At 36.2% G+C, this 12,387-nt stretch overlaps 2 long non-coding RNA genes and 1 pseudogene across 2 annotated transcripts in view; 2 read left to right on the top strand and 1 right to left on the bottom strand.

Moving 5' to 3' along the window:
- Positions 1 to 7,817, bottom strand: part of LOC126614069 (uncharacterized) — a 30,199-nt gene extending 22,382 nt beyond the window's left edge. Inside the window, exon 1 of the long non-coding RNA XR_007620258.1 lies at positions 7,692 to 7,817. This is a non-coding gene — a long non-coding RNA (uncharacterized LOC126614069). The remainder of the gene's footprint in view (positions 1 to 7,691) is intronic.
- The window catches only part of LOC126614075 (uncharacterized), a 28,692-nt gene that overhangs the window by 8,202 nt on the left and 8,103 nt on the right, over positions 1 to 12,387 (top strand). The window lies entirely within an intron of this gene.
- The window catches only part of LOC126614047 (alcohol acyl transferase 1 allele RGb-like), an 82,470-nt pseudogene continuing 75,411 nt past the window's right edge, over positions 5,329 to 12,387 (top strand).

The raw sequence follows: 12,387 nt of genomic DNA, 5'->3' as shown, positions 1-12,387 counted from the left end.
CAAGGTAGCGGACAATTTGGCATCGCGGCATTGTAGGGAGGTATGTGATTTTGTTTGGGTTAACCGACCCCCATCTTCCCTTGTCTTTGTTCTGTGTAATGACGGTCTCCCTTGTCCCCATTAGGCTGGTAGTTTGGGTGCAAGGAGTGACACTTTTAGCATTTGATGCGGTGTCGGATGTTTTCCTCCTTGTACTCCTTTTTGCTTGGTCGTTGCTGGCCTGTTTGCTTTGCTGTTAGCTTTCTTGTTCTCTTTGGCATCTTTGCCCGGGTAATGCATTATCTCGTTCACCAAAAAAAAAAGTACTTATTTCTCAATGGTTCTTTAATCGGTTGTGTGCCCATGAATTATATCGTGAGTCTTTTGTTCTTTTTTCTCTATTTCATTTTGTTCTTCACTGTTACGTAGTATGATTGAAACCGTACATGAATCCTCGTTTGGAATTTTAGTTGAGTTTATTTATCTATTGGGTTTGGATTCCTCAACCCAGCTACCTTTTCAAAGTAGATGCTATATCACTAAAATTCAACACCACCTTTGTAATTGCTATAACAAGATATCCTCTGATTCACTAAACAACAAAACATGTCAAGAGGAACCATCACTTTATTAGAGATCCTTTGTACATCATATAATGTGATTGAATTACTCTATTGCAAATATGAAGATCAAACTGTTGATATATTTACTAAGGGTACGCTAAAAGAGACTTTTGTATACCTCAGGGATTTGCTTGGTGTCAAAACTAAAAACAATTTGAAGGAGAGTGTTGATGCCTAAATTGATTTGTAGCTTCCAATTTTTTGTATTAACCAAAAGTAATGGCTTAGTTTTTTCAAAATTTGTAACGGCCAAATATGTTGACTCAGTCCAAAATTAAAAGTGTAGGGCTGATATAGGTTTGCTTTGGTGTGAGGTTTAGATTAGCTTAGATCAACTGGGGTCTTGAAGGCTTTTGTTAACTAGCTAATTTAAATGAGATGTAAGGTGGTATCGTGACCAAAACCCTAAATCATTGAAGTATGTAAGTGACGTTTGAGCTGCAATGTTCTGCCCTATGCTATCACTTTTCTTTGAAATCCTCTTGGGTTTGTTTCTATTTTCTTAAATAAATTACAACTAGATTGAATCATGTATTTGAACATTCTGAACACAAAATTTGACAAAAAGTTCAATGTTCGGAAGTTAAGCACCGAACATAAGAGTTGAGGATTAGCCGATAACCATGAACATAGAATCTGGGGTTCGGTTAACTAGTGCTAGGTGAACCCGCTCGCGATCTTCTCCTCCAAGTTGACTCCTGACCTTCATGCTGCTGTTACAAAGTCTTGATACAATTGGCTTCTTACTTCTTAGTGATGGAATTTTACGTATTGTTATATTCAACTCCAATGAGTATATGAACACTCGAGTCTAGTTTGGTTTGATTTCTTCTAAAAATTGATGGGGAAGAACAATTGGATGGCTAACCACCAACTTAAATGAACGCAAATAAATAATTAATTCACAAGTAGTTGCTAAGAGCTGTTGGTTTCATGTTCCTTAACAAACATAATATTGTCTTCAGTGAGTCCTATCTTTAACAAACATAATATTGTCGTCAGTGAGTTCTATTTTGTCAATTGATTGAATTATTTGTTCCATTTTGTTTTTTTACATATTTGCTTAACAGTGAAATGTTGTGAGTATAGATCTCATATTAGGTAAGGAAAGGACTTTGCGTGCTTATAAGTAATTGAGTTCCACTTCATACTGTCAATTAGTTTTAAGATGGAATCTCAACTACTCTTTTTTGTTTGTTTAACAAACGACATTATCTACACTGAGGGAAAGATGATGAGCTTAGACTCACAATGAACTAATAATAATGTGGTTCAAATTTGTTTTTGGCGAGAATTGAACTTAAAATCTCTCACTTACAAGTGAAGAGGAATACCACTAAACTGTAGTACTAAGTGGCGATGGAACCACAATTTTCATCTTGGTATCAGAGTAGATTATCTTATGTGTGAAACCCAACACTTGACGTGCTCCACGCCATGTGAAACAATATTCTCCCGTGCTAATATGCCAACAATGTTTTCCTTTATAGCCCAACACTTGACGTGCTCCCCAACAATGTTTTCCTTTATAGCCCAACACTTGACGTGCTCCCAAGTCCCAACAATGTTTTCCTTTATAGCAGACGTCTAATGGATGTTTTACAAGTCACAGCTGTAATTGGGGCAGTTACGAACGATGTTGGCCTTTTTCCTTCCATTCCTATCAAAGTTTTTCTACCGAACGCCTGTCCTCATATCCCTGTTAGTATTCAGTTTTCTGATGTTGAAATGAAATTCAGTATTAATATGTATATGTACGAATCTGTGGTGTGAACTGTGAAATGGTCCCATGCACATGGCTCTCAACAACATGTTTTTCTTCGCAGTCCATGTTGATTGCGTGTTTCTTTCTAACAACATTTTTGATGGAAAAGAAAAGAATCACATTCACAACAGGTGGAAACTTGGACGAAAGATTCGGGAGCCTTAGAGCATCTGCATAACGCTATATAAGTACTGACTTTCAACTTTTAGTTGGCATGCATACCACAAAATAAAAGTTCCAAATCTTTTGATCTTTTGCTGGTTCTAAAGCTCGTTACTGAAATGATGCCACTCTCAGTACTTCAAGTGAAACGATTGCAACCGGAACTTATAACTCCGGCAAAGCTAACGCCTCAAGAAACAAAGTTTCTCTCAGATATTGACAACCAAGAAAGCTTGAGATTTCAGCTTCCAGTCATAATGTGTTACAAAGACAACCCTTCATTTAATAAAAATCGTAATCCCGTTAAGGCGATTAGGGAAGCCTTAAGTAGAGCATTACTGTATTACTATCCTTTAGCTGGAAGGCTTAGGGAAGGGCCTAACAGAAAGCTCGTGGTCGATTGCAATGGTGAAGGTATCTTGTTCGTCGAGGCTTCTGCTGATGTCACACTTGAGCAACTAGGAGACAAAATTCTACCCCCATGTCCACTCTTAGAGGAGTTCTTATTTAATTTTTCAAGCTCTGATGAAATTATTGGTTGTCCTTTGCTGCTAGTTCAGGTGAGTCAATTAATTATCAATTACATGTTATTTAGTTTTTCGTATTCATATTTGGTCATAGCTATTAATTCTTTACAAAAAAATTGAAGTAGGTTAAGGGTATGAGTATTTTTTGTAAGAAATTAGTGCAATCAAAAACATATGAAAATTTTAAAGACAAATAAGGACATAAACCAGAAAGTGCTAACAATATTGTAAATAAGTTGAAGTTTGGTGGCACCGCAACTGTTTTTAACTTTTTCATAAAATTGGCAACCCTTTTCATAAATGAAAATTTACCATACTGCCACCACACCCAAACTTGAACTTATCTACTATACTACCACACCTCTTTGTTCTTATGATTAAAGAAAGTCATTAGGTGGTTTTGGAAAGAAAAGTTTATGAGACTCTTTATTTCTAATGTACCCATTTTTCTTTATTAATGTACCACTTTGTTATATGTGAAATGTACCAATTTGTTTGTAAAATGTACCAATTTTTTTAACACTATGGATACATTCTTTTGCCATTTGTTATTTATTATTTTTACATAGTTTTTATCCATTTATTCAATCAAAATTTGACAAAAAGTTCAATGTTCGGAAGTTAAGCACCGAACATAAGAGTTGAGGATTAGCCGATAACCATGAACATGGAATCGGGGGTTCGGTTAACCAGTGCTAGCTGAACCCGCTCGCGATCTTCTCCTCCAAGTCGACTCCTGACCTTCATGCTACTGTTACAAAGTCTTGATACAATTTGGCTTCTCACTTCTTAGTGATGGAATTTTACGTATTGTTATATTCAACTCCAATGAATATATGAACACTCGAGTCTAGTTTGGTTTGATTTCTTCTAAAAATTGATGGGGAAGAACAATTGGATGGCTAACCACCAACTTAAATGAACGCAAATAAATACATAATTCACAAGTAGTTGCTAAGAGCTGTTGTTTTCATGTTCCTTATAATTAAGTTGAATTCTCAAAAGAGTGTGCATAACTTGATGAAGAACCAAATATTGATGGAGGAAAGTGGGTTCGGCAGCCCCGTATTGAAGGGGAGGTTGTTGGAAGATATATCGTGTAAGATGGAGAAGGATTTGGAAGAATTATTTTGGAAGATTTGGTGAGTACGGAGAGTAGATGTTAATTTTTTAAAATCTTGTGGAGAAAAAAGAGTTCATTGGATGAGGAGATAAAAGTTGGGTGTAATCAGAAGCTCCATTTCCATTTTAACAAACCTAATATTGTCTTCAGTGAGTCTTGTTTTTAACAAACATAATATTGTCTTCAGTGAGTTCTATTTTGTCAAGTGATCGAATTATTTTTTCCATTTTGTTTTTTTACATATTTGCTTAACAGTGAAATGTTGAGAGGATAGATCTCATATTAGTCAAAGGAAAGACTTTGCATGTGCTTATAAGTAATTGAATTACTTTTCATATTATCAATTAGTTTTATGATAGAACCTCAACTACTCATTTTTTTTTGTTTAACAAACGATATTATCTACACTGAGGGAAAGATGATGGGCTTAGACTCACAATGAACTAATAATAATGTAGTTCAAATTCTTTTTTGACCCTTTGGTGAGAATTGAGCATAAAATCTCTTACTTACAAGTGAAGAGGAATACCACTAAATTGTAATACTAAGTGACGATGGAATCTTAACTTTCATCATGGTATCTGAGCAGATTATCTCATATGTGAAGCCCAACACTTGACGTGCTCCACGCCATCAATACGCCAATAATGTTTTCCTTTATAGCCCAACAGTTGACGTGCTTCTAACAATGTTTTCCTTTATAGCCCAACACTTCACGTGCTCCCAAGTCCCAACACTTCACGTGCTCCCAAGTCCCAACAATGTTTTCCTTTATAGCAGACGTCTAATGGATGTTTTACAAAAGTCACAGCTGTAAATGGGGCAGGTACGTACGATGTTGGCCTTTTTACTTCCATTCCTATCAAAGTTCTCTACCGAATACCTGTCCTCATATCCCTGTTAGTATTCAGTTTTCTGAAGTTGAATTGAAATTCAGTATTATATGTACGAATCTGTGGTGTGAACTGTGGATTGGGGCAGGTACGTACAATGTTTTCTTTGCAGTCCACGTTGATTGCGTGATTTAAACGTTCCTTTCTAACAACATTTTTAATGGAAAAGAAAAGAATCACATTCACAACAGGTGGAAACTTGGACGAAAGATTCGGGAGCCCTAGAGCATCTGCATAACGCTATATAAGTACTGACTATCAACTTTTAGTTAGCATGCATACCACAAAATAAAAGTTCCAAATCCTTTGATCTTTTGCTGGTTCTTAAGCTCGTTACTGAAATGATGTCATTCTCAGTACTTCAGGTGAAACGATTGCAACCGGAACTTATAACTCCGGCAAAGTCAACGCCTCAAGAAACAAAGTTTCTCTCAGATATTGACGACCAAGAAGGCTTGAGAGTTCAGATTCCAATCATAATGTGTTACAAAGACAACCCTTCACTTAATAAAAATCGTAATCCCGTTAAGGCAATTAGGGAAGCCTTAAGTAGAGCATTAGTGTATTACTACCCCTTAGCTGGAAGGCTTAGGGAAGGGCCTAATAGAAAGCTCGTGGTCGATTGCAATGGTGAAGGTATCTTGTTCGTTGAGGCTTCTGCTGATGTCACACTTGAGCAACTAGGAGACAAAATTCTACCCCCTTGTCCACTTTTAGAGGAGTTCTTATATAATTTTCCAGGCTCTGATGGAATTATTGGTTGTCCTTTGCTGCTGGTTCAGGTGAGTCAATTAATTATCAATTACATGTTATTTAGTTTTTTGTTTTCATATTTGGTCATAGCCATTAATTCTTCACAAAAAGTTTGAAGTAGGTTAAGGGTATGAGTAGTGTTTTTTGAGTTAAGGTCGCATACACACCCCGGAGATTTTTTGTAAGAAATTAGTGCAATCAACAACATATGAAAATTTTAATGACAAATAAGGACATAAACAAGAAAGCGCTAACAATATTGTAAATAAGTTGAAGTTTGGTGGCACCGCAACCGTTTTTAACTTTTTCATAAAATTGGCAACCCTTTTCATAAACGAAAATTTATCATACTGCCACCACACTCAAACTTGAACTTATCTACGATACTACCATGCCTCTTTGTTCTTATGATTAAAGAAAGTCATTACGTGGTTTTGGAAAGAAAAGATTATGAGACGCTTTTCATTATTTTTCGAAACTAATTTTTCTTCAACAATCCTTATGTTTAACCCTATACATTGTAAAATTTGTATACACACCGAATTGAGGAAATTATATTTCTAAATGGTATCTGCCTAATTAGGTCCTAGGTTTTCTACCAGTCTCACATCACCTTTATTGTGTAGGTTTTCTTTACCGTTCTTCTTCTAGGTTTTTTGCATGTCGTCATGTAGTCCACTTTGTCTTCTGTCTAAATTTTTCTCTTCTATAAGCCTTTTGTCTAAATTCCTCTATATTTAAAGACTCTTTCAAGTAACTAAAACAGGCACGAGACTCCATCCTTTTTTAATTTTATTCCTAATTTTTATGAAATTTTTGTTTCATAATTAGATCATCTAATTTAGATTTCCTAATTAGATCATCTAATTTAGATGTTTTTTTTTTTTTTTTTTTTTTGTTAACTAGCACGAATATGATGATCAAGAAAAAAGTCTAGTAACTAACTTTTGCAATATGCAGGTGACCTGTCTTACATGTGGAGGTTTCATACTTGCATTGCGCTTAAACCACACAATGTGTGATGCATTTGGATTGCTCCAGTTCCTGACCGCCATTGCGGAGATGGCAAGAGGCGCACATGCACCATCTATTCTACCAGTGTGGGAGAGAGAGCTCTTGTTCGCTCGAGATCCACCAACAATTACATGTGCTCATCATGAATATGAAGACGTGATTGATCATTCTGATGGCTCATAAACATCCAGTAACCAGTCAAACATGGTTCAACGATCTTTCTACTTTGGTGCCAAGGAGATGAGAGTCCTTCGAAAACAGATTCCACCCCACCTAATTTCCACTTGCTCCACATTTGACTTGATCACAGCTTGTTTGTGGAAATGTCGCACTCTTGCACTCAAAATTAATCCAAAACAGGCAGTTCGAGTTTCATGCACTGTCAATGCACGGGGAAAGCACCACAACGTACGTCTTCCCTTGGGATACTATGGCAATGCATTTGCATTTCCAGCTGCAGTTTCAAAGGCTGAACCTCTATGCAAAAATCCAATGGGATATGCTTTGGAGTTGGTGAAGAAGGCTAAAGCTACCATGAATGAAGAATACTTAAGATCAGTGGCAGATCTTTTGGTACTAAGAGGGCGACCTCAATATTCATCGACAGGAAGTTATTTAATAGTTTCTGATAATACACGTACAGGTTTTGGAGATGTCAATTTTGGATGGGGACAGCCGGTATTTGCTGGACCCGCCAAGGCCTTGGATTTGGTTAGCTTCTATGTTCAACACAAAAACAACACTGAGGATGGAATATTGGTACCCATGTGTTTGCCATCCTCGGCCATGGAGAGATTTCAGCAGGAATTTGAGATGATTACTCAGGAACCTAAGGAGGATATATGTAACAACCTTAGATCAACTAGTCAATGATGTAAGTGTTAAACGTAATGCACTTTCTGTAATGTAGAGTTGTGTCTCTTGGAACTTATCCAAGAGTTATAGCTGTTATCAAAAGGTATGAATGTTATTAAAAAAATAGCCAATAATAAGATTGGCCTAGTGCTGTAATAAAAAATTGAAAGCAATAAAATTAAATTTCAGTTGCCGTTCAAAAGCCATCCTGCATATATATTCTCCTGTATTCTTCCTTTCTGCAGTACAACTGAAAATTGCTGATCTTTCCTCCAACAGTAAGAATCAAATTGCCCATTTGTTAGACAATTTAGTAAGTTTTCAATGGATTTATTGAAGTATCAGGAAAATGTCAAGAAGTTTGAGCCTTTATTCCCTTAAACCAATAAGAGCAAAATGATATATAAGCGATCAAGAACACAAAAGCAAACTAATCACACATGTGATAGGAGCCTTGCTTATCATATGGAGCAACAATTACAAGCACTCAAATATTCTTCCCACCCACTCGTAATTTAGGGTTTTGAGATCTCCTTGGCTCGTTCATTCTAGTTAAAATTTTCAGCCCCATTTTGTTAAAAGTTTGTTGAACTTGAATTGAGTTGAGACTCAAATTAAAGTAAAATTCAATCACCACCATGTTTAACATTTAGTGCGACGAACATAAATTGGTCGCGCAAAGTTTCATAGCGTCGCACAAACGTATGCGCGACGAAAACTTCTTCATGTAGAATCAGTCGCGCAAAAATCGTGAAGAAAGACTTTGCGCGATGAATAAAAGCATTGGTCGCGGAAAATAAAGCATGACAATTCCTCATTCATTGCACCAAATTTTTAGGAACGAATATGTTCGTCGCACAAAATGCCAGGATGCAAACTTAGAACGACTAATATTTGTGTCTAAAAACTTTGTGCAACGAAAGTGAGTTATCACAAAAAAGTATGCAAGACGAAGCTATTATTCGCAAAAAAAAAAATTATATTTTTTGTTATGGGTTTAATTTTATAATAAAATAATAAAATAAAAATAAAATAAAATAATGTAATGAAAAGAAAAATAATTTGTTTAAAATAAAAATAAAATGTATGTACAAAGAAAAAAAATTTAAAAGTAAGGGACTAAACAACTAAGAAAAAAATGGGGAATAATCTACAGGGTCGTCGTTCACATGCAGATGGAAAGATTGGGGCAAGAAGGGGTCGGGGTTGAGGACAGGCTCAGAGGTCGAAGGGGCAGAGTTCTGGGCATGCTCAGGTTGGAGGGGCTAGCACGTCGATAGGGGACGAATATCCGGGAGACGAATGCGGGACTGACTGAGGGCCTATACAATTAGTGACATTTGGCTCTTATACGAGGCTAGCTCAGTCTTAAGGTCGGCCACCTCTGTTGTCAAAGCTGTCACCTCACCCTTCGATTGGGATGATGAAGAGGCTCAAAGTTCCCGCCGCCGAGCACTCCACATCCCCTTACAAAAATCTTGGACTAAAATTTTAGGCCTGAAGGGTTAGAGCAAAAAACTATTTCTAGGCTAAAGGCTAAATTTTCTGGGCTTAAAAAAGATCTAACTGCCCAAATTTGAATCCAACAGCTAAAATAATTAAATCCAACGACTCGATGAAATAATCTTTCATCATTCGGTCATGACACTCCTCTCTATCACGCTGCACAAATGAACGCCCCATAACAGAACCACGATAGCTAGATTTGGCATGATGCTCATATTGTATAAGCAAGTTTGCAAGTTTAGCTTCTGCGTTGATCATTTATGTATCCTCAATGTCAAGGCTTGCTTTGTATTATGCCATCTGCATTGCCCTGCTACATATTTTTCTATCACCCATTGATGAGATATTGAGGATTTTTAGGAAACAAAAACACTTTGAAAGTTGAAAGATTGATGAATATAGAGGATGATTGAAGGTTGAAAGATTGTGCGATCAACTGATATTCAACCTGTGTTTATATAGAGGATGATTGATGAAAGTTGAAAGATTGGTGAAAGTTGAAAGTTTGGTGAAAGTTGAATGGTTCGTGAAAGTTAAAAGTTTGGTGAAAGTTGACCAATTAGTGAAAGTTGAAGGCTTGCTTTGTATGTATTTTGTATGTGTTTCGTGTGTGCTTCATCTCTATCATGTGTTTTGTATGTGTTTCACATGTGTTCTGTGTGTCTTGTGTGTTTTATGTATTTTGTGTTTATACATCTTTATCATGATTTTCATATTCTTCCATAGTGTTTCATGTATCGATTTAGTGATTTTTCAATATTTATCGGAATTTAAATATTTTTATATGAAAATGTTCATAAAATTAATTTACGATAGTCTACATAATTTTTTTTAAAGGTTAATTTGAGAAAAAAATTAGCCTAAGTTCATTCTTTAATAATCCCGGACTAAAATTTTAGGCTAGAAGGATTAGAGCAGAAAAACTGTTTCAAAGCTAAATGTTAAATTTTCTGGGCTTAAAAAAATTAGCTTTTAACCCAAGAGTTGGAAATAATCTAATGAGCTGGCTGCTAGGGTTTCCCCCACTGTGACACACGTGTGTCTCATGTGTGCGTGCGTGTTCCGTGCATGCCAGTAGGCTTTCAGGTCACGACTTCGAAAGTCTTTAAGTGCTTTGTTAGGTATTGCATATATTTATTAGTTTTTTCTATTTTTATTTATTTTCCTCTCCTTTTTTTAGCAGTAAATCAATATGCAATTCACCACTGCACGCCTTAGAGTTATCCACCTCGCTTACTAATGTAAGCAGAGGTGTTGAAGTATATGTGTCTTCTAAAAGTCAGATTGCACAAGTAGAAAGTGAATATGCATGCTCCATAATCAAACTTCTTTCCAGATCAAAACCAAGGTCTAAAATATCGATATTATCCTGATATTTTCATTGAAATTTCCGTTTTTTTGGACTATCGATATTTCCGATATCATCGATATTTTAGACCTTGATAGGAACTCTATGTGGTACTAAGTCACTCATGTATCTTACCATGCAATGTATAAAGTGTAAAATATTGTACTAATTCATTATATATAAATGATTAGGTATGTTTAAACTTCTTTTATTAATTACTACATATTTTCTACACTCACAATGTTTGTCAGCTCGCTATATAATCAACTTAAATCAGTTAAATCCATCATGCAATGCATTTCCTTCCATTTTTTTGTGATAAACTAATAGATAATTGACTAAATAAACATCCTGCAAAGTTTCAATAAAAATTTCCAAGTTTTTCTTACAATTTCCGTGGTTTTTATTCAATTTTTATCGATATCGATAATGACACACCCCGATCCTAGAATCAAGGTGTGCTGGCCATCACGTGAGCGTGACGTAACCAAAAGTGCGATGCGGAAGCAAAAGATAAGAGAAATACGAAGGAATAAAAACCAACTACTAGCAATAATATCCAACTAGAATGCTAGAGTAAGTTTAAGTGTGAAACACACAAATTCAGAGCATAAGTACTAGGTGTAGTCAAGTAGGACCATAACTAAATTACAACACCCGCAGGTGAGTCCTACATTTATGTAGTCTGTCAGTACGCCGTGGGAATCCTCGTGGGCCACCAACGCTGCTAACTAGAACCTGGAGGGGCGCAAAACAAAATTGAGTGGGTCAGTAAAACCAAAGTTTTTCAAAAACATTTTATTTAAAACATTTCTAACCCTTCGCTGTAAAACCTATATACTTTCCCAGAAAATAACATAATATGCATATACTTCTTCAAATATCTCAAATCACCAATCTTTACCAAAACCCAGAAAATATGCCATGCCATAAATGTCAATAACAGAATATGGATGCATCAACATAACAGGTGACATAATGAATCAACCGGAGACCCTGCAGTTGGTCCTGTACGGTTAATTCCATAGCTCAATATCCAACCAATCGGAGTCACCATAGTGACCTGTACGGCACTACTCTGCACATAAGTCAGAACTACCTGAAGTAGTCTGTACAACAAGAATGGTGTAATAATACGCTCTAGTGCTTATCTCATCAATCATCTGTGCACATAATCTAAGGTCACCTATCAGTCGGAACCACCTTAAGTGATCTGTACGACTAGCATGTCGGAACCCTCTCATGGTCTGTACGACATGCACCTACTTGGATCCAAGGTGAGCGTGCGGTGCGGTGAATACTATAAACACTAACACCAGAGGTGCATGTTATGAGCTCTCAACACAATTCATATCATCAATGATTCACATAAATAACATAAAACTCACCTGATACTCACCTGTGCGTCCACATCACCAATTCGCATATATATATATATATATATATATATATATATATATATATATATATATATGCATCAATTATCAACTCATATAATTCACAATATGCATGCATGGCATTTTCAAACATACTTTCATATAAATTCAATTTATGGGAAAATCAATAGTATATAGGTATAAATAGAAAACAACTGCCCACTCACTGATAAGTCGAAGGGTCGTAACCCCCGTGACGTCCCTGGATGCGCTCGTCCTCAGGATAGGTATCACCTATATGCAAAACAACTAAAACAATGTTATTTAAAGCGCATAACCGACAATTTGTAATAACTTCTCATACGATGCTCAATTTGAGTATATGAATATACCACAGTGACCTACTCGACGTCACGGACGTCGAGGTATTTTTAGAAAAAAATTCCGAGGCCGCACGCGCCCC

Source organism: Malus sylvestris, chromosome 2 (genome assembly GCF_916048215.2).
Source record: "Malus sylvestris chromosome 2, drMalSylv7.2, whole genome shotgun sequence".
Taxonomy (NCBI): Eukaryota; Viridiplantae; Streptophyta; class Magnoliopsida; order Rosales; family Rosaceae; genus Malus; species Malus sylvestris.
The sequence above is the reverse complement of the archived record's forward strand: the minus strand, read 5'-3'. Positions and strand labels throughout refer to the sequence as shown.